The sequence below is a fragment of the Gossypium arboreum genome, chromosome 7, assembly GCF_025698485.1.
Source record: "Gossypium arboreum isolate Shixiya-1 chromosome 7, ASM2569848v2, whole genome shotgun sequence".
Lineage (NCBI taxonomy): Eukaryota > Viridiplantae > Streptophyta > Magnoliopsida > Malvales > Malvaceae > Gossypium > Gossypium arboreum.
The window spans coordinates 86223840-86243323 of record NC_069076.1 but is presented as its reverse complement, the minus strand read 5'-3'; the positions used below and the strand labels follow the sequence as shown (position 1 = coordinate 86243323).

The 19484-nt window shown below is 34.6% G+C and overlaps 1 non-coding gene across 1 annotated transcript; it reads right to left on the bottom strand.

Annotated features, from left to right (window-relative positions):
- Positions 1–12889: 12889 nt before the first annotated feature.
- Positions 12890–12996, bottom strand: LOC128295879 (small nucleolar RNA R71). The gene has a single exon (XR_008286428.1). It is a non-coding gene; the product is annotated as a small nucleolar RNA R71 (small nucleolar RNA).
- Between the last annotated feature and the right edge of the window lie 6488 nt (positions 12997–19484).

The following is a 19484-nucleotide window of genomic DNA, read 5'->3' as shown; positions in this document are numbered from 1 at the left end:
AAGTATCGCGAGAGATTGAGGGGAACTCAAAATTGTGGAATTATTGTTAATTCTTCAATTACAAGTTATGCTAGTGCTAGGGACAGTAATCTTATTGAGGGAAATGTGGAGTATTACGAATGTCTTACTGACATTATTGAGTTGGATTACTATGGCAAATGGAAATTTGTCTTATTTCGATGTGATTGGGCTGATGTTAATATTGCTCGTGGAATTAAAAAAGATCAATTTGGTTTTACAATGTGAATTTCTCTCGCTTGATTCACACTGGACAACAATTGATAGACGAGTCGTATGTATTTTCTTCTCAAGTGAAACAAGTTTTTTATTCGAAAGATCCAACTGATGAGGGTTGGTACGTTGTACTCCGAAACACCCCTAGAGACTTGTTTGACATGGGCAATGGAAGTAGAGATGACATCGTCGAAAGATCAGAAACTTTGCCTTTTCCAGAACAAAACTTAAATGAAAATATCCTTAGTACTAGTACACAATTTCAATGGGTTCGCCAAGATGTGGATGAAGATGTTTACGAATTATGATGTAGTAATATTTTACAATTTTTTAATTATATGTAATATTATAATTTAATTCTTAGTCTTGTTAAATATTTCAACTATTTTATATGTACTATTATTTTTGTAATTAGTTACTAAAATTTCAACTATTTTATGTGTATTGCAAATAAATGCGTAGAAGAAGATTACGAGATCTAAGTATTATTCAGAATACTCCAAATTCAGAAGAAACAAATAGTGAACAATAAACTGCTATTGGATCTTCGAATGTTTCGAAAACACCTGACGAGCTTGCAGAAATTCAAAGTAATGTTAAATTTAATTTACATGCGTGTTGACTTTTATTATTAATTTCTTTTTCAAATTCTTATATTATAATATATCATTTTTCAGCTGAAAGCGGTGGGTCGCGCAGAACTCGAGAACATACGCTACTAAAAGATTTATACGAGTTAAATCCTGTCGAGAGTGTCAAAGTATTTAGAAACAATCTTGGTCAGCCTGTTGGATCAGAAGCTCAACTTTTAGCAGGATATTTGGGCATTATAGCACGAAATGCCAATATGTTGCCTATCAATTGCGAATCATGGCATTAAATGCCTGATAGTAACAAAAATTAAGCTCTTGATAATATTAAGGTAACAAAACATTAATGAAATTTATAATACTTTGGTTTAAGTTTCATTTATATTTATTTCCTAAACTTGTGTTTTTTTAGGAGAGATTTGCCTTAGAGGTCTCGGATGCTTATATCAAGAAAGCATTGGGAAAAAAATGGAGAGACCATAAAAGCACTTTAAAAAAGATATAAGCCTCGAAGAGAAATTGCGAAATGTCCTGCCGGGAATGCTGAGGTACCAATAGGAAGATGCGGTTAGATTCTAGAATTCAAAGAAAGGAGAGGTATTACGTACTTCCAAACTCTTATAATTATTTCAGTTTATAGTATTTATTATATACGTAATAATAGTTTCATAATGTAGGACCGTGAGTGAGTTGGAACAAGCAGCAGACAATAACAAAAATTCATGCACACAGCAGGGTCGAAAAGTTTTGCTTGTGTCAAATATTAATTTTTTTCTATTAAATAATATTTTTACTACTATATTGTAGGAACTCTCGTCTGGTCAAAAAGTTGGACGCTTTCAGCTTTTTGACATTACACATAGGAAGAAAGATGGATTTCTAATGACTTCTGAAGCTAGAGAAATTACGGTATATTTACTTAATAAAATTTGATTTATTTTAAATATTTATAATGTTTAATCATAATGGTTTAATTATAATGGTTTAATTCATCGTTAGTAGTTTTAAATAATGTTAAGTTATGTTGCATTTGTTTTTATTATATATTTCGTTTCTAACTCTTTGATTGATTTATTAGAATAAACTAAAGGATAAAAAGGTGGAGTATGAAGCGATTGCTTCGAGTGATAGTTTTGTTAATCTTGAGGACATTGATAACAGAATTATTACTGAAATTTTGGGTCCTGAAACGTATGGTCGGGTTCGATTTTAAGGATCTGGTGTTAACCCAACCCAATATTTTGGATCCAACTCGCAGCAATACATGCCTTCGAGGAGTCAATGTAACACCCCAAACCCGGCCCAGAAGTTACGACCGAATCCGGCGTGTCACATTGAAGTGTTTTTCGAAAACCATGATTTCATTGAAAACCCTTCTTGATGTTTAGAAACTTTTACCGTTTAAACTTGTATAAAAATTTAGCCTTATTTTTTTCCAAAACGTGATTCATTGTAACAATCAAAACATTGTTAACAACCTTGTAAAATCTTATGGGAAACTTTGAAAACTTATAAACCTTTGTAGTGGCAGAAACATGTTATTTTAAAAACAGTTAAGTATCGAGAAATCAAACCTTCTTTGTTATGGCTTAAAGTGAATGGAAGCTGTGCACCAGGTAGGAAGCCAGAAAAGAGGTGGTGAGTCTATTGGGCTGCTTAAGTACCAAGCTCTTCGTGGATCCAATCCTAGACATGCACACATCCATTGCCACACTTAAAGCATATTACTTGTCCACGAACAACAAATTAAGTTTAAGTCTATTTAAAATATTTATTTCCTTTGAAAACATTTACGTTGCGGAAGCTTTGCTCGGTAATCGTGATATTTTGAAAATAAGTAACTTTTATAAAACGCGCCCGAGAGCTAACCAATTTAATAACCCAAAATATTAAAAATAATAAAAAGAGCGGCCTTATTACAACTTAAACTAGAAAATAATCAAAATAAGAAATGCCAAACTTATTTTAAAGAAAACAGAAACTTAATATTTTTGGCCACTCTGAATCCCGCCCAGCTCAAAGTCCACCAACTAGGGCTCACCTGCAAGGATGGAAGAGAAAGGGGGTGAGTTTGGAAAACTCAGTGTGTAAAGTATCAGAACCAGAGCCCAAATCAGTTCAAGCCTTACTGGGCCTAAGCCCTATTCAGAAATTAGTGTTAATTGGGCCTTAGCCCATATCAATATTAATCTGGGCCATAGCCCTATTACAATATCAGAGCATACTGGGCCTAGCCCATATCAGTATCAGTCTGGGCCGTAGCCCTATTACAAGTCGAGATATATTGGGTCTTGCCCATATTAACACAGTTGGGCCTATTTCAATATAGTTGGCCCATAACAAAATAATCTCATATGATTAATGCATGATAACTCCATCCAACCCTGCACTTGCCTCCGTCCATCCTTACACTTCCTGTGGGGAATAAATCACCCACGCCATCCCTACACTTACAGTGTTAGCACCGATTGCGGCACTAACTATAATCCGCAGCAAAGCTGCTTATATCAGAATATGTGGCACAGCCACTAGAACGGGTTCTTCCTCCATAACAAAACCCAACCCCATGCAACAGATATACATGTCATGGTATACAACAAACATAATCAGAATATCATGCATTTCTGTCAAAATTAACCCTAGGGGTATAACGGTCATTTTGCACCTAGGGGTAAAACGATAATTTTCCTACTTAAGGGTATTCTAGTAATTTAAATATTTTAGGGTTTACATACATATTCTAACCATTAACACATTAACATAAGCACTTACCGAGCGTTTTTACCGAATCGAGCCCGTTGGCCCACTAACCTATTTTCGGCCCATTAAGCCCAAATATACCGAAGTGCGTGAAATTACGCACTCTACAATCATACTGCTTGTGATTATCAAAATTAACAACCAAACCACCTCACAAGCGCAGACATCATAAGTTCATAAATGTCGCTTTTTGGCTTTTCGGCCACGATCTAGTCTATGAGTGGGTGTCATTTACACACGATTTGTAACGATCTGTTGGCGCGATCCACTCACGAGTTGCCTACAATCAAGTTACTAAACGTCAGTCTACATGCCGAAAACAAACTATGTACTATTCCCCTTACCAAATTCACCAACATCCCTTACCCTAGAGTTCTTACCTTTTTGAAATATGGATTAGATCTAGAGATCCAATCCGAATCGGTCTTCACACCCTTCTTTGCCGCCCCTTGTCCACGCTAATGCTTATACAATGAAAAAGAAAAAAAGCACCAACACCCTTAGTCCAAACGTTAGCCACCCTTAAGGGTTTGACTTTTATCTTAAACCATGAATAACTAACACAAGTGATTGAATACTTACCAATCGTTGTTACGCCCAAGAGAGTGCTCTTATCTATGATTCTAATCCCAATCTACCATAGTCAGAAGAGACAGGTTCAAGTAACCAATGATTCGGCTTCCTACACCCCAGATATGAAGGTTTTCGGCTTTTGAAAGAAAAAGGGAAAATGATAGAGATTCGGCTATAGCAAGATTCAGCTTTTTGAGAAATAATGAAGAAAGGAAAATAAGGGAAAAGATAGAAAGAAAGGAGTATGGGTTCGGCTATGGAGAAAAGAAAATATGAATGCAAGTGAGGGGAGAAGAGAGGAGAAACAATGAAGGTCGATCTCAAAAATAACCGTAGATATGAATGGCCCCAACCTAAATCTATTAGTTACTTAAAAATACCCAAGACTAACACCAAAATTTTAAGAGTTTTTTCGGCATTTAATTGCCTATAGCCAAATTGGTACTCTGCCATAAATCTTATTTCGACATAAATTCCTTCCCAAATTTAAATTCCATACTTTTCTCCTAAATTTCAGCCCCCACCAATTTAAATCCTATCCAACTTCCTTGCACCATCAGCTGTAGTCCACCGCTTGACCGACTCAAGCCATGGCTAGGAGAGTTTCGGTCAAACTCTGACTCTCCCCCACGTGAGCAGCAAAAATCCAAGCCTTCCAGTGCGCGAGGTGAGGCTCAAACCCCAGACCTCAAATGCGCCCTTGTGCCTTCGCCGTCTTTGCCACTGCACCATGCTTCTCTCTTTACTTATATACGGTCACAATTAATTATAAACCTTACTGCTGAAGCTCGGTTACTTTGAAACAAAAGGAAATTTTTGCTGCTGTACATCTCGAACCTGCGACCTCTTAAACACACACATACGTTGCTTGCCACTGCGCCACAGGCTCTCCTTGTGTCAAACTTCATTCACAACTTCCTTTAAGGCCTATTCCAACCGCAACCTGCATACTAAAAAAACCCAATTTATGTGCCGTGCCTTGAACCAGGCACTTCCCACAACCTCCTAGCGTGCTTAGCCTTTGGGCAGTGCTTCTTTATGCTAAAACTCAGCCCAAGTTATTAATAAGGCCTACTGCCCAGATTCTCTTAAGAGGCAAAATTTGAAAATTTCGCTAAAGCTATGGGCCGAGCCTAGAGTTTTTCCCATACTATAAGCCATTCATATTTTATTTAAAAACTAAAATAATAATAATAATAACCATAATAATGAAAATTTCAAATACGATAATATATATATATATATTTCCTAATAATAATAATTATAATTTCCATAAATCAATAAAAATAGATCTTGTAAAATTTTCTAATAATATGTTAATTTAAACACTAAATTAATAACAATAATTTTATAAATATATTTGTATCTAATAATTATAATGATAATAATTTTATAAAAATTAAAATATTAGTACTAACATAAATATTTTATCAATATATATATTTTAAACACTAGTAATATTCAAAACTTCTCAATATTCAGGTTTTCTTCTATCCGAATCCCAGACTCAAAGTCCAACTCTTCTAAGCCCAATTTTTGGGGCGTTACAGTCAAGCTCAAGTTGAAGTTCAGAGGTTAAGAGACCAGATAGCTCAGATGCAAGCGAGCACAGTTGAGCAAATTGCTCAACTTAAAGCGGAAGCAGCAACGAGAGAATCAGAGCAAAACAGAAAATACAACGAACTCCAGCTATAGCTTCAGAATATGGTGAAGATGTTTCAGTAGTCGCAGAATCCACCATCTTAGACGTTTATTTTCTTATTGTAAGAATGTTTTAACAATATAACTTTTAACATTACTGTAAGAATATTTTGTTATTCCATTTATTAATTTAGATAATATAACTTTCGTTGGATTTTTGAAGTATCATTTAGGTTTGCTGTTATTGGTTGGATTTGATGTTATAAGAAGGGTTGTATATGAATGAAAATAGGATATTAGAAATCTGCTAAAATTAGTGGCTTTTTTGAGAAATGCGCTGTTAAAAGTCAAGTTCTTTAGCGGGGTTTGTATGAAAAGCGCCTCTAAAGGTCCCGTTCTTTGGCGGCATTTGTTTGAGAAGTGCCGCTAAAGGTCACGTTCTTTAGCTGCGTTTGTATGAAAAGTGCCGCTAAAGGTCACGTTCTTTAGCGACGCTTTATCAAAAACGCCGCTAAAAGTCATGTTCTTTAGCAGCGTTTTTTTACATAAACGCCGCAAAATGTTAGCGGCGTTGTCTTTAGCGGCATTTTTTGTGGCACTTATAAGCGCTACTAAAGGCCCAAAAAAACGCCGCTAAAAACCTGGTTTGCTGTAGTGTAAGGACCTTTGTTTTGAGCAGAATATTTTTTCCTTCGTCTCGTATTTTTGTCTCTTTTTCTTTGTCTCCTCCCCTTTTGTGTGTCTTTTATTCCCTTTTTATAATATCCAAATCATTACAAAAATAGTCATTTTTGTTTATCTCAGATTATATTTTAGTCACCTATATTTGACATGTTATGTTTTAGTCACTTCTGTTATTATTTTGTTACCAAGTAGTCACTCCACCATTAAACTCAGTTCCCTCTCTAACGACAGTCCAAATGGGTTTTAAATGCGAACTTGAATGTCCAGTTGTTGGGATGAAAATAGGTTTTTATAAATTTAATTTGGATTGCCACGTAGGACATCCAATTTGGCATTTAAAACTCATTTGGACTGCCACGAAGGACCACCGTTAGAGAGATAACGAAGCTTAATGATAGAGTCACCATTTTGTAACAAAATAATAACGTAAGTGATTAAAACGTAACATTTCAAACATAAGTGACTAAAATGTAATCTGAGGCAAACGTACCATTTTTGGACATGGAGTTCTCATTTATTAATCTCTCATTAAGTTTGAATACTTAATCTCATTTATCTAGCATTATCTTGTAGGTGCCCTTAAAATCTACATTGGAATCAGCATAACTATCATTGTAATTGTTTAAGTCAGTTGCAATTATTTGGTCAACTTGAGAGGTGGAGTCTACGTAGTTGCTAAGATGTTCATCATCTTCTTTTGTCATGTCATCATCATGTCGGGTTATACAAAGGGACATCTTTTTCTTCTTTAAAGAATTGGTAGACTTGACTTGAGTGTGTTCAAATTCCTGGCACTCGTGACACTGAATTCCCTTTTTTTTTTCACCTTGGAACCTTTTTCACTAGTTGCTACTACCTTAACTTTGCCCTTGTTGAATTCATGACTACCATCAAAATTCCCACTCTTCTTAGTTAGTTTTTTAAATGCACTATTAAAGTTTTCTGGGTTTCTCTTTAAGTTATAATTGGAGATACAACTTGCAATATAATATTGTTTTGCTCTTGCTCTTCTTTGCCTATTCAAGATTCTTCTCAAAAGTTTGCAAGCATCCAATTAGTTCATTAATTTTTATTGTATCAATCTCTTTGGCCATTTTATATAGTAGTAACCTTGATTACAAATCATTTAGGTAGAAATCTCAAGATTTTTTCGACTAACTTAGCATCAAAGTACTTTTCACTAAGAGCAAATGCCTAGTTTGTAATTTCACATGGTTTTACATAGAATTTAAATAAAGACTCCTTAACTAGCATTATAAAGTTTCAAAATTTTTTGTTAGCATTTGAAGTTTAGATTACTTAATAGTATGGTTGCCTTTGTGCGTAGTTTCAAGGATGGTCCAGGCTTCTTTCATAGTAGCACACTTTGATAATCCATAAATGTAACATATTTTAATTCCATGCTTGGCATATTTTTGGATGATTTATAATGAGAATTAGTGAATTTGATGCTCCTAATCCCTTAAATTCATGTTTCTATATTTAGGAGAGCATTTTGGAGCAAAAGGAGCAAAAAAGGGGCTAAAATCAGAGTTTTCAAGATCCACACGACCTGGGCATTTTCCACACGGGCTGGGCACATGCCCATGTGATCCACACGAGTAGGCCACGCGCCCATGTGCCAGCCCCTGTCAATATCGCTCACTGTTTCCCAAACAAACAGAAAAAGCCAATTTTTAGGGTTTCTAAACTTTCAAAAGTCTATAAATACATACTAGAAGAAGACCTAAGGGGGGCACACAGAGTAGAAAGTAGAAATTACTCGAAGAAAGCCATTGGAATCATCTTAGAAGTAGATCCACTTCAAGACACCAAAAAATCAAGCATGATAAGTCTATTTTCAATATTAAAAATTTTAGGTTGTTTTCCCTAAATTGAAGTATTACCTTGAAGTTTGAGATTTGCAAGATTAACATCAAAAACCATAATTTTTGTTAGATTTTGAGCCTTTAGAGCATACACTTTTCTTGCTCATTTTATTATTGGTTATAAGTGTGTTAATATTGAATTGTTATTCTAAAACTTGCTTCAATTATGCATGTCGAGACTACACCTTTGATTTGATATACTGAGATGATAAAGGCACTTAGGTTTTAACCCACTTATCCCATAAAAAGCCTACCTACATAATTAACCCTTAGTGAACCCCTTTAAGCCTAACAAACTGTTTCTTGATTTACCCATTAATATTAACCCATAACTCATTTTTTGATTCATTGAGAATTGTTCCCGTTTTTATTAACACCCTTTTTTTTATTTGGTTAGTTGCTTAACTATGTCCTTTTGTTTCAGTTGTTAAATTCTCTCTTATTATCCATTGTTCTAAAAAAATTAATGAAAAAAAAAAGAAGTGAAAAAAAAATTATGTTGATTATTAACTAGTTCTATGTTTTTGAGCTTAAGTAGTTAATTTCATATTCTGAGAAGAAAGCTCGTGTTATTCTTTAATAATTTCAATTGATGTAATTATTCAGTATTAGTTTATTTTTTTAGTTGGGTAATTTATCAATTCGATCTCGATTCTAACCTTTTTTTCAACATTTATCGCACTTTTAACCTAAGCCCCGTTACAACCCTTTCAAGACCTTTTGATTTGTGTATCATATCATCTTATAGTGGTGGAGATTTGATTTTCATGCAAGCCTATGGTAATGACTTTTCATAATTGACTTTTGAGTGCTTAATTTTTTAACCTTAAACACTTTGAGTGATTTGAGTGAATCTTTAGTGAGGATGTAAAATCTTGTCGATTTTGAATTGATAAACGCCAAATGATACATGTTTTTACCCCAAATACTTAGCATATTTATGGATATTTACTACTGGATTTGTGGATTTTGGTGCTTTGAATCCGGTTATTTCATGTTTTGTACCCAGGAGAGCACCAAGAGTCAAAAGGAGCCAAAAATGAGCTAAAAATAGACAAAACGGACCAAATCGAGAAGACCCACACGGCCTAAGCCTACCCACACGGGTAGCTCACACGCGCATTCCTTTCGAGGGTGTCGACCAAGGTTTACACGACTTACATGGCCTGGCCATTGAGCCCACATGGCTGTGGCAATTTAACGGATCGCACACGGCCTGGCAAGCACGTCACACGGCCGTGGCACACGGACGTGTCCCTTTTCCAATGATTTGTATTCTACATGAAAAAAAAAGGATACTTAGGGGGGAAGAAAGCCAATAAAAAGCCTATATAAACACCCTAAGTATGGCCTAGAAAGGGGGCTCTCCAGAACTTTTCTGGAACACAGAACCACATGCTGGGAATTACTTGAAGGAAGCCAGACGATCCATCTCAAAAGCTGGAGCTACTCCAAGACTGAAGATCTCTCTCAGAATTCCTTCAGGGGTTTTAGAGTTTTCTTTATGTTTTGTTATTTTCATACTTTTGAGATGTACTCTAATTTTATTTTGAACTAAACCCCTTAGATACCTAGGGGGGATAAAACCTATGATGGATCTTGTTATTATTATCTGAACTGTATGATAAATACTTGATTTGTTCTTAATTATGTGTTCTTAATGCTTGAGTTAATATTCCGGTTATTAATTCATGATTTGATGTGCTTATGTAGAGGAGGAATAGACCCTGCCTAATAGTAGATTTGGCATAATTAAGCAGAGTTGATCGAACGCCTAGAAATAGGGTTACGAGATTTTACCGGATTAGGGTGAAACCTAATAAGGGGATCCATAGATCGAGTTAATGCAACCCTAGAGTGTTAATTAGAGAAAAGTCTCGGTTATTCAATCTAGGGATTAGATGTTATTAGTCTTGAATAGGGATAATAACTTAACTTAGGGATCTCTACGGAACAAGTCAAGTGAATAAATTGTCCGGTTCAGAGTCAGATAACAAGTGAAATCTAGGTGGATTCCTCCTTGTGTGTCGTCTTTATTAATTGCTTCTCTTCAAGTCTTTTTCTAAATTTTCTCTTCCCTTTAATTAAATTAGTTAATTAGTTTAGATAATTAGTTCAATAAACAAACCCTTTTATTCTTAGGCTAGATAATAAGAAGATAGTTATTACTAGTACTTTTGGTTCCCTTGGGTACAATATCCCGATCTTGCCATTACTATACTATTGTTCGATAGGTGCGCTTGCCTTTTCGTCGTCATAATAGTTAGTCTAGGTTTGATCTTCATTATAAATATTTATTACTTGTTACGAATCACTGCTATCATGAATTAAAGGTAATTACTTAAGTAAGGGGAGATACCTATGTTTTCATGTCTTAAAAAAATGTGACTTGGATTGTTTGAATCTTTAGGGGTCTTTTAGTTGAATTTTCAATGCATGATTATTTGTGAATTATTTTGAAACACTATTGATAAGGATTATAAGTTGAGAAGAATTAATTTTAATTGTGAGTTGAGGATTTTGCTTGAGGACAAGCAAATACTTAAGTGTGGGGATATTTGATAAACCATAAATGTAACATATTTTAATTCCATGCTCGACATATTTTTAGATGATTTATGATGAGAATTAGTGAATTTGATACTCCTAATCTCTTAAATTCATGTTTCTATACTTAGGAGAGCATTTAGGAGCAAAAATAGCGAAAAAGAAGCCAAAATAAGAGTTTTCAGGATCCACATGGCCTGGACATTTTCCACACGGGTTGGGCACACGCCCATGTGATCCACACAGGCAGGCCACATGCCCATGTGCCAGCCTCTGTCGATATAGCTCCTTGTTTCCTAAACACACAGAAAAAGCCAATTTTTAGGGTTTTTGAACATTCAAAAGTCTATAAATACATACTAGAAGAAGACCTAAGGGGGACACACAGAGTAGAAAGCATAAATTACTCGAAGAAAGTCGTTGGAATCATCTCGGAAGCAGATCTACTTCAAGATTGAATATCTCTATTCAAATTTATTTCGAAGTTTATTTGGGTTTTTTTATGTCTTGTTAGTTTTCCAAATTTAAGATGTTTTCCTATTACATTATGAACTAAACTCCCTAAATACCTAGGAAGGATGAAACCTACGATGGATATTATTTAATTATCTGAATTACATGATAAATACTTGGTCTTGTTCTTAATTATGTGTTCTTAATTATTACCTTAATATTTTTAGGATATTAATCCAAGTTTGATGTGCTTATTCAGTAGAGCAAAAGTCCTTGTTTAAGTGTATATCTAGCATAATTGAGTGGAGTTGCATGCAACCCTAGAAATAGGGTGACATAAATCTACCGAATTAGAGTCAAATCTAATAGGAGAATCCATAGATCGAGTTAATGCAATGATAGGGGTTTTAATTAGAAAGAGATTTCAATTAATCAACCTAGAGTCAGTTGTTCTTAGTCTCGAAAGAGATATTAACATAATTTAAGGGATTTCTGCAGATCAAGACAAGTGAATAAATCGTTTGATTCAGAGTCAGAATAATAAGTGAAGTCTAGGTGGATTCTTTCCTGGGTATTGTCTCTCTCATTGGTTTTCTTAAGTATTTTCCTAATTCGATCTCTGTCGAGTTCATTAGTTAATTAGTTTAATTTTAGATTAAAACAAATCCCTTTAATTATAGGCTAAATAATAGAAAGATAGTTATTACTAGTACTTTTAGTCCTCGTGGATACGATATTCTGGACTCACCATAGATATACTACTAATCGATAGGTGAGCTTGCCTTAGTCGTGACCGTAGTCTAGTTTAGTGAATCATAAAATGATCATCAAGTTTTTGGTCGTTGTCGGGGAGTAAAATATTAGGAACACTTAATTTTTATTACTTTATCCCTTTTTTATTTTTATTTTTGTTTTTACTATAATTTACTAATTTTTTCTCTTATTTGCTTCTGGCAGGTTTTTTTAGTTTATGATTAGAAGAAACCTGTCAGAACCCCTATTATTTGATCGTGAAATTAAAAGCACAGCTCGCAGAATTCGTAGAGAAATAAGGCAGAGTCTACATTATATAGAGGAAGAGCAAGAGGACGATACCAATATTACTGAAGAGATGGCTGAAAATCAGAATAATCCGCTACCTCTTGTGGTTACTGCGAATCCTATAAATCAGAATCCTACTCCTCGTACTATGTACAACTATGCCAAAGCCTAATTTAGCAGGGGTTGGATCGAGTATTATGAGACCTGCTATTGCTGTAAATAACTTCGAACTGAAGTCGAACACCATTCAAATGATCTAACTGTTTATTCAGTTCGATGGTTTACCCAAATACTCATTTGGCTAACTTTCTGGAGTACTATGATACTTTCAAAATTAATGGTGCTTCTGATGATTCCATTCGCCTTCGATTATTTCCCTTCTCATTGAGGAATAAAGCTAAACAGTGGTTGAACTCTCTACCATGAGGGTTCATCACTACATGGAACCAAATGACCGAAAAATTTTTGCTGAAATATTTTCCACTGGCCAAGACGGCCAAATTGAGGAATGATATCCCTTCCTTTATGCAGATGGATTTAGAAACCCATTACGATGAATGGGGGAGGTATAAGGATCTATTGAGAAGGTGCCCTCACCATGGGTTACCTCTATGGCTACAAGTTAAAACCTTCTACAACGGTTTGAACCCCTCAACTAGGCAACTAATCGATGCAGTCGCCGGTGGTACTTTGAATAATAAAACACCTGAGCAGGCTTATGAATTTATCAAAGAGATGTCACTGAATAACTATCAATGGCAAGTCATGAGGACAAAACCTAATAAAACAATCGGTGTTTTCAACCTTGACGGGTCACTATGTTATCTAACCAGGTAGAGCTTTTAAATAAAAAAAATGATGGTTTGTATGGTTCTACGCAGGTACATCTGGTGATGTAGTGTGATACAAATGGAGGAGGGGTGAACAACATAGAATATCTATCCTATAACCCTAGCACAAAGAACGAACAAGTCAACTATATGGGTAACAATTCTAAACCTCAAAATAATCCCTATAGTAACACTTATAATGTAGGTTGAAGGAGCCATCCCAATTTCTCGTGGGGTGGTCAAGGTAATCAAAGACCGCAACCTCCTCCAGGTTTTCAACAACCACCTTACTAGCAGGAGAAGAAGCTGAACCTTGAGGAGATGCTAACGAAATTCATCTCGGTGTTAGAAACACATTTCTAAAACATCGAAACAGCGTTTAAAAATTAGCAAGCATAGATTCAAGGACTCGAGAATCAAATAGGTCAGCTTGCTAAACTAATCTCAGAAAGACCACAAGGTAGCTTGCCTAACAACACCGAAACTAACCCAAGAGAGCACCTCCATGTGATTACTGTTTAAGATGAAGAAGGGTTAGTTGAGTCTAAACCAAAGCCAATGCAAAAAAGTGTGGTAAGTAAATGTAAGGTTGATGAAAGCCAAGTAAACAAAAATCGATAAGTAACGAGTATACACCTCGTGTGCCATATCCAAATGTGACAAAGAAAGACCGTACAAATGAACAATTTGGTAAATTTCTTAAACTTTTGAAAAAGTTGCATATTAACTAATCATTTATTGAAGCTTTTTCGCAGATGCCTAGCTCAGTTAAATTTTTAAAGGAGCTTTTGGCAAACAAACGAAAGTTAGATGATTTGTCTCACATGTAGCTAAATGCGGTGTGCTCAGCTATCTTACAAAATAAACTGCCCAACAAATTGAAAGATCCAGGGGTTTTACTATTCCTTATTTAATTGTTAACTTAAATGTAAATAATGCTTTATCTGATTTAGGGGCAAGTATTAATGTCATGCCTTACAAAATGTTTAAACAGCTAGGTCTTGGGAAACCCAAACAAACTAGGATGGACATTCAATTAGCAGATAAAATGATTAGATTTCCTAGAGGTATTGTTGAAGATGTACTCGTAAAAATTGATAAATTCATATTCCCAGTTGACTTTGTTGTCCTAGACATGGATGAGGATAATGATGTCCCTTTAATTTTAGGACGTCCATTTTTAGCAACTGCTAGAACTATCATTGATATTGGTACAAGTGAACTCACACTTCGTGTAGGTGATGATACAATTACGCTCCAAGCTCGCGATTCGGTTAAGACATCAAGTAATAAAGACGATTCTATAAATCCTGTTAATAAGACTAATCATGGGATTCAACCCTCTTTATAGGAAACTCTTTCAAAAAACACAAATGAGCCACGTTCTGGTTCATGCGCCAACAATGGAACCTTCCATAAAAGACAAATGCTACAGATAGATGAACTAGACGAATGGCGGACTTATGTCAAAAAGGAACAGAAGCAACACCATGTCGAGCTTAAGGATAGAACCAATCAATTTAAGGTTGGAGACCAGGTACTGTTAGATAAAATGGATCCTCGAGTTATCACTTCAAAGCTTAATGCAAACGGAGCAACTCCCTTTACGGTACTAAATGTCTTCCCATACGGTACTGTCGAGGTAACTCATTCTAAATTTGGTACTTTTAAGGTAAATAGTACTCGAATTAAACCTTATTTTGATGTTAGAACTGATAGCAAGAGAGAGGAGTTTCAACTCCTCAAACCACCATGATCATGCGAATGAGAGGTAAGTCAAGCTTAGACTCTAAATAAATGCTTCTTGGGAGGCAGCCTGAGCACTAACCCTACTAATTAGTTTATTTTTACTTCTTTTCATGTTTAAATGCAGGTTTTTGACCCACACAGCCTAGACACACGGGCGTGTCCTTGGTCGTATGAAAACAGGGCTAAAATTTTCCCAAAAATTGACAAAGACACGGCCTTAAATTAAACCACATGGGCGTGCGACACGGCCGTGTGAAACCTAGAGCAAAATTTTTCAAATTTTAAAACAAGTCAAAGAGTTACACGGGCAAGGCACATAGCCGTGTACGAAACACGGCCTAGCCACACAGGCATGTAAGAGGTCACACGGACGTGGGAGAAATGAAGGACGATATATATGGTCGTGCGACTCGACCGTATGAACCACATGGCCTGGACATACAGGCGTGTCCGAGGCCATGTGAAGACTGGCTACTTTTTTCTCCCTCGACGAACACGGGTTAAAAACAAGCCACATGGGTGTGTGACACGGCCGTGTGGCCCAACAGGGACCCTCATACAACCGTGTCACCCCATAAAAACCCTAACCCCTTTTTTCTTTTCTTATTTTGTCTTCTTGTTTTATCTTATTTCAATTTTTATTTATCTTTTATGTTTCTTATTATCGTTTAAAGACTTGTCTATTATATTTTGAACTATATTATGGTTGTTCCTAATTGAGTAATCCTTTAATCTTCTCCACCAATTATGTTTATTTTCTTAATAGCTTGCTCAGAATCATGCACTACATGTAGTTTTCTCTACAATTCCGCTAGTCACTAATTTGAGGACTTCATCCAAAATTCAGGGCAGTTTCACTTCTCTCCCTCTCTTATGATATGCTACTTATAATGTCATTATATATATTTATACATTGAGGACAATGTATATTTTAAGTGTGGGGAGGTTATTTATGTGATTATTAGAAAATTCCTAAATTATGTCTTGTTCTTAAGTAATTTTCTCATATTACTATTAGAATAAATTTTTATTGATTTATGATTTTTATTAATATGTTTTGGGTTAAATTCATAGGTAATTATGCATTAATTGTTTAAACTTTAAGACACCAGAAAATCAAACATGATAAGTCTATTTTCAATACTAAAAATTTTAGGTTGTTTTCCCTAAATTGAAGTATTACCTTGAAGTTTGAGATTTGCAAGATTGACATCAAAAACCATAATTTTTGTTAGATTTTGAGCCTTTAGAGCATACAATTTTCTTGCTCATTTTATTATTGGTTATGAGTGTGTCAATATTGAATTGTTATTCTGGAACTTGCTTCAATTATGCATGTCAAGACTACACTTTTGATTTGATATACTGAGATGATAAATGCACTTAGGTTTTAACCCACTTATCCCATAAAAAGCCTACCTACATAATTAACCCTTAGTGAATCCCTTTAAGCCTAGAAAACTATTTCTTGATTTACCCATTAATATTAACCCATAACTCATTTTTTGATTCATTGAGAATTGTTCCTGTTTTTATTGACCCCCTTTTTTTTGTCGAGATTTGATTTGGTTAGTTGCTTAACTATGTCTTTTTGTTTTAGTTGTTAAATTCTCTCTTATTAACCATTGTTCTAAAAAAAATGAATGAAAAAAAAAAAGAAGTGAAAAAAAAACATTTATGTTGATTATTAACTAGTTCTATGTTTTTGAGCTTAAGTAGTTAATTTCATATTCTAAGAAGAAGCTCGTGTTATTATTTAATAATTTCAATTGATGTAATTATTTAGTATTAGTTTATTTTCCTAGTTGGGTAATTTATCAATTCGATCTCGATTCTAACCTTTTTTTCAGCCTTTATCGCACCTTTAACTCAATCCCCATTACAACCCTTTCAAAACCTTTTGATTTGTGTATCATATCATCTTATAGTGGTGGAGATTTGATTTTCATGCAAGCCTATGGTAATGACTTTTCATAATAGACTTTTGAGTGCTTAATTTTTTAACCTTAAACACTTTGAATGATTTGAGTGAATCTTTAGTGAGGATGTAAAATCTTGTCGATTTTGAATTAAAGGTAATTACTTAGATAAGGGGAGATACCTATGTTTTCATGTCTTAAAAAAATGTGTGACTTAGATTGTTAGAATCTTTAGGGCTCTTTTAGTTGAATTTTCAATGCATGATTATTTGTGAATTATTTTGAAATAATATTGATGAGGATTATAAGTTGAGAAGAATTAATTTTAATTGTGAGTTGAGAATTTTGCTTGAGGACAAGCAAATGCTTAAGTGTGGGGATATTTGATAAACCATAAATGTAACATATTTTAATTCCATGCTTAGCATATTTTTGGATGATTTATGATGAGAATTAGTGAATTTGATGCTCCTAATCCCTTAAATTAATGTTTCTATACTTAGGAGAGCATTTGGGAGCAACAGGAGCCAAAAAGGGGTCAAAATCGGAGTTTTCAGGATCCACACGGGCTGGGCACACGCCCATGTGATCCACACAGGCAGGCAATATGCCCATGTGCCAGCCCCTGTCAATATCGCTCCCTGTTTCCTAAACACAAGGTAAAAGCCAATTTTTAGGGTTTCTGAACATTTAAAAGTCTATAAATACATACTAGAAGAAGACCTAAGGGGGACACACAAAGTTGTAAGCAGAAATTACTTGAAGAAAGCCGTTGGAATCATCTCGAAAGCAGATCCACTTCAAGATTGAAGATCTCCATTCAAATTTTTCTCGAAGTTTATTTGGGTTTTTTTATGTCTTGTTGTTTTTCTAAATTTGAGATGTTTTCCTTTTACATTACGATTAAACTCCCTAAATACCTAGGAAGGATGAAACCTATGATGGATCTTATTATTTATTTATCTGAATTACACGATAAATACTTGTTCTTATTCTTAATTATGTGTTTTTAATTCTTGCCTTAATATTTTCAGGATATTAATCTAAGTTTGATATGCTTATTCAGTGGAGCAAAAGTCCCTATTTAAGAGTAGATCTAGCATAATTGAGTGGAGTTGCGTGCAACCCTAGAAATAGGGCAACATAAATCTACCGGATTAGAGTCAAATCTAATAAGGGAATCCATAGATCGAGTTAATGCGACGATAGGGGTGAAAGAAATTTCAATTAATCAACCTAGAGTCAGTTGTTCTTAGTCTTGAAAGAGATATTAACATAATTTAAGGGATTTCTACAGATCAAGACAAGTCAATAAATCGTTTGATTCAGAGTCAGAATAATAAGTGAAGTCTAGGTGGATTCTTTCCTGGGTATTGTCTCTCTCATTTGTTTTCTTAAGTATTTCCCAATTCGATCTCTGTCGAGTTCATTAGTTAATTAGTTTAATTTTAGATTAAAACAAATCCCTTTAATTATAAGCTAAATAATAGAAAGATAGTTATTACTAGTACTTTTAGTCCTCGTGGATACGATATTCTCGACTCACCATAGCTATACTACTAATCGATAGTTGTGCTTGCCTTAGTCATGATAGTAGTCTAGTTTAGTGAACCATAAAACGATCATCACACTTGGAGATTTGTTTGAATTATTACGGATCCACTCCATTAAAAATATCATTGGCGACTTTCGAGTTAGCATTAGCCAGTTTGTTCTCTATAGTAATCCAAGTAGTTTCTAGCTTAGGAGTCTTTACACCACTTTCATCATCTATAAAAGGCTCCCAACTAGTCAATATGAATGCCCAGCTCTCTTGTATGTGGAATTGATAAATGCCCTCATTCTTACATTCTAGTAAGCATAGTTGGAGTTATCTAATATAAGGATCCTTGAGATTGATGTTCTTTTCATCACATAAGCAATTCAACGACAAGATTTTCTCATAGTTCATCAAGTGTCTAGCTTTGATACCAATAAAAATTTCATTGAATTGGTTTATCAGTTACATGTTCATTTGTAATTAGAGTAACAATTAGAAGAGTAAAAATTGAGATGGACATAGAAATTGGTTACAAAGTTTGAAATTTTTTTGCTACACCTACGAGGCCTTACTTAGAGAGTAATCCACTATTAGTTCATAATACAAGATGTTATTTAAGTTCAATTCACTCATCAAGTTGCAACCTCACTCTTATACATCAAATCTAAAATCAATCTCCCCACTAAGACTTTCTTCTTGAAATCTTAGTTACAATTTGAACATAAAGAACAATTTGTTTACAATAATTGTGCACTGAAAAGGAGGTCTCTTACAATGAACAAATAAGTGATCTCTTACTCTCATACATAATCAAATAAATAAGCCTTCTTTATATAAGCATTATCAACTTGTAGAACTCCAATTAGTGTGAACTTTAATTCTCTTAAATTGTGCTCTAGTAGGTCTCCGATAAGGAATCAAATATTAGAGATCTAGGAATAAATTTATCTTACAAACATGGTCTTTTTATTTAAGGAAATTTGATTACACCAAAAATCTTCAAAGAGTCATTGCTTGATTTTTTTTTTTTGAGAATTCCATCTATTAAATTATTT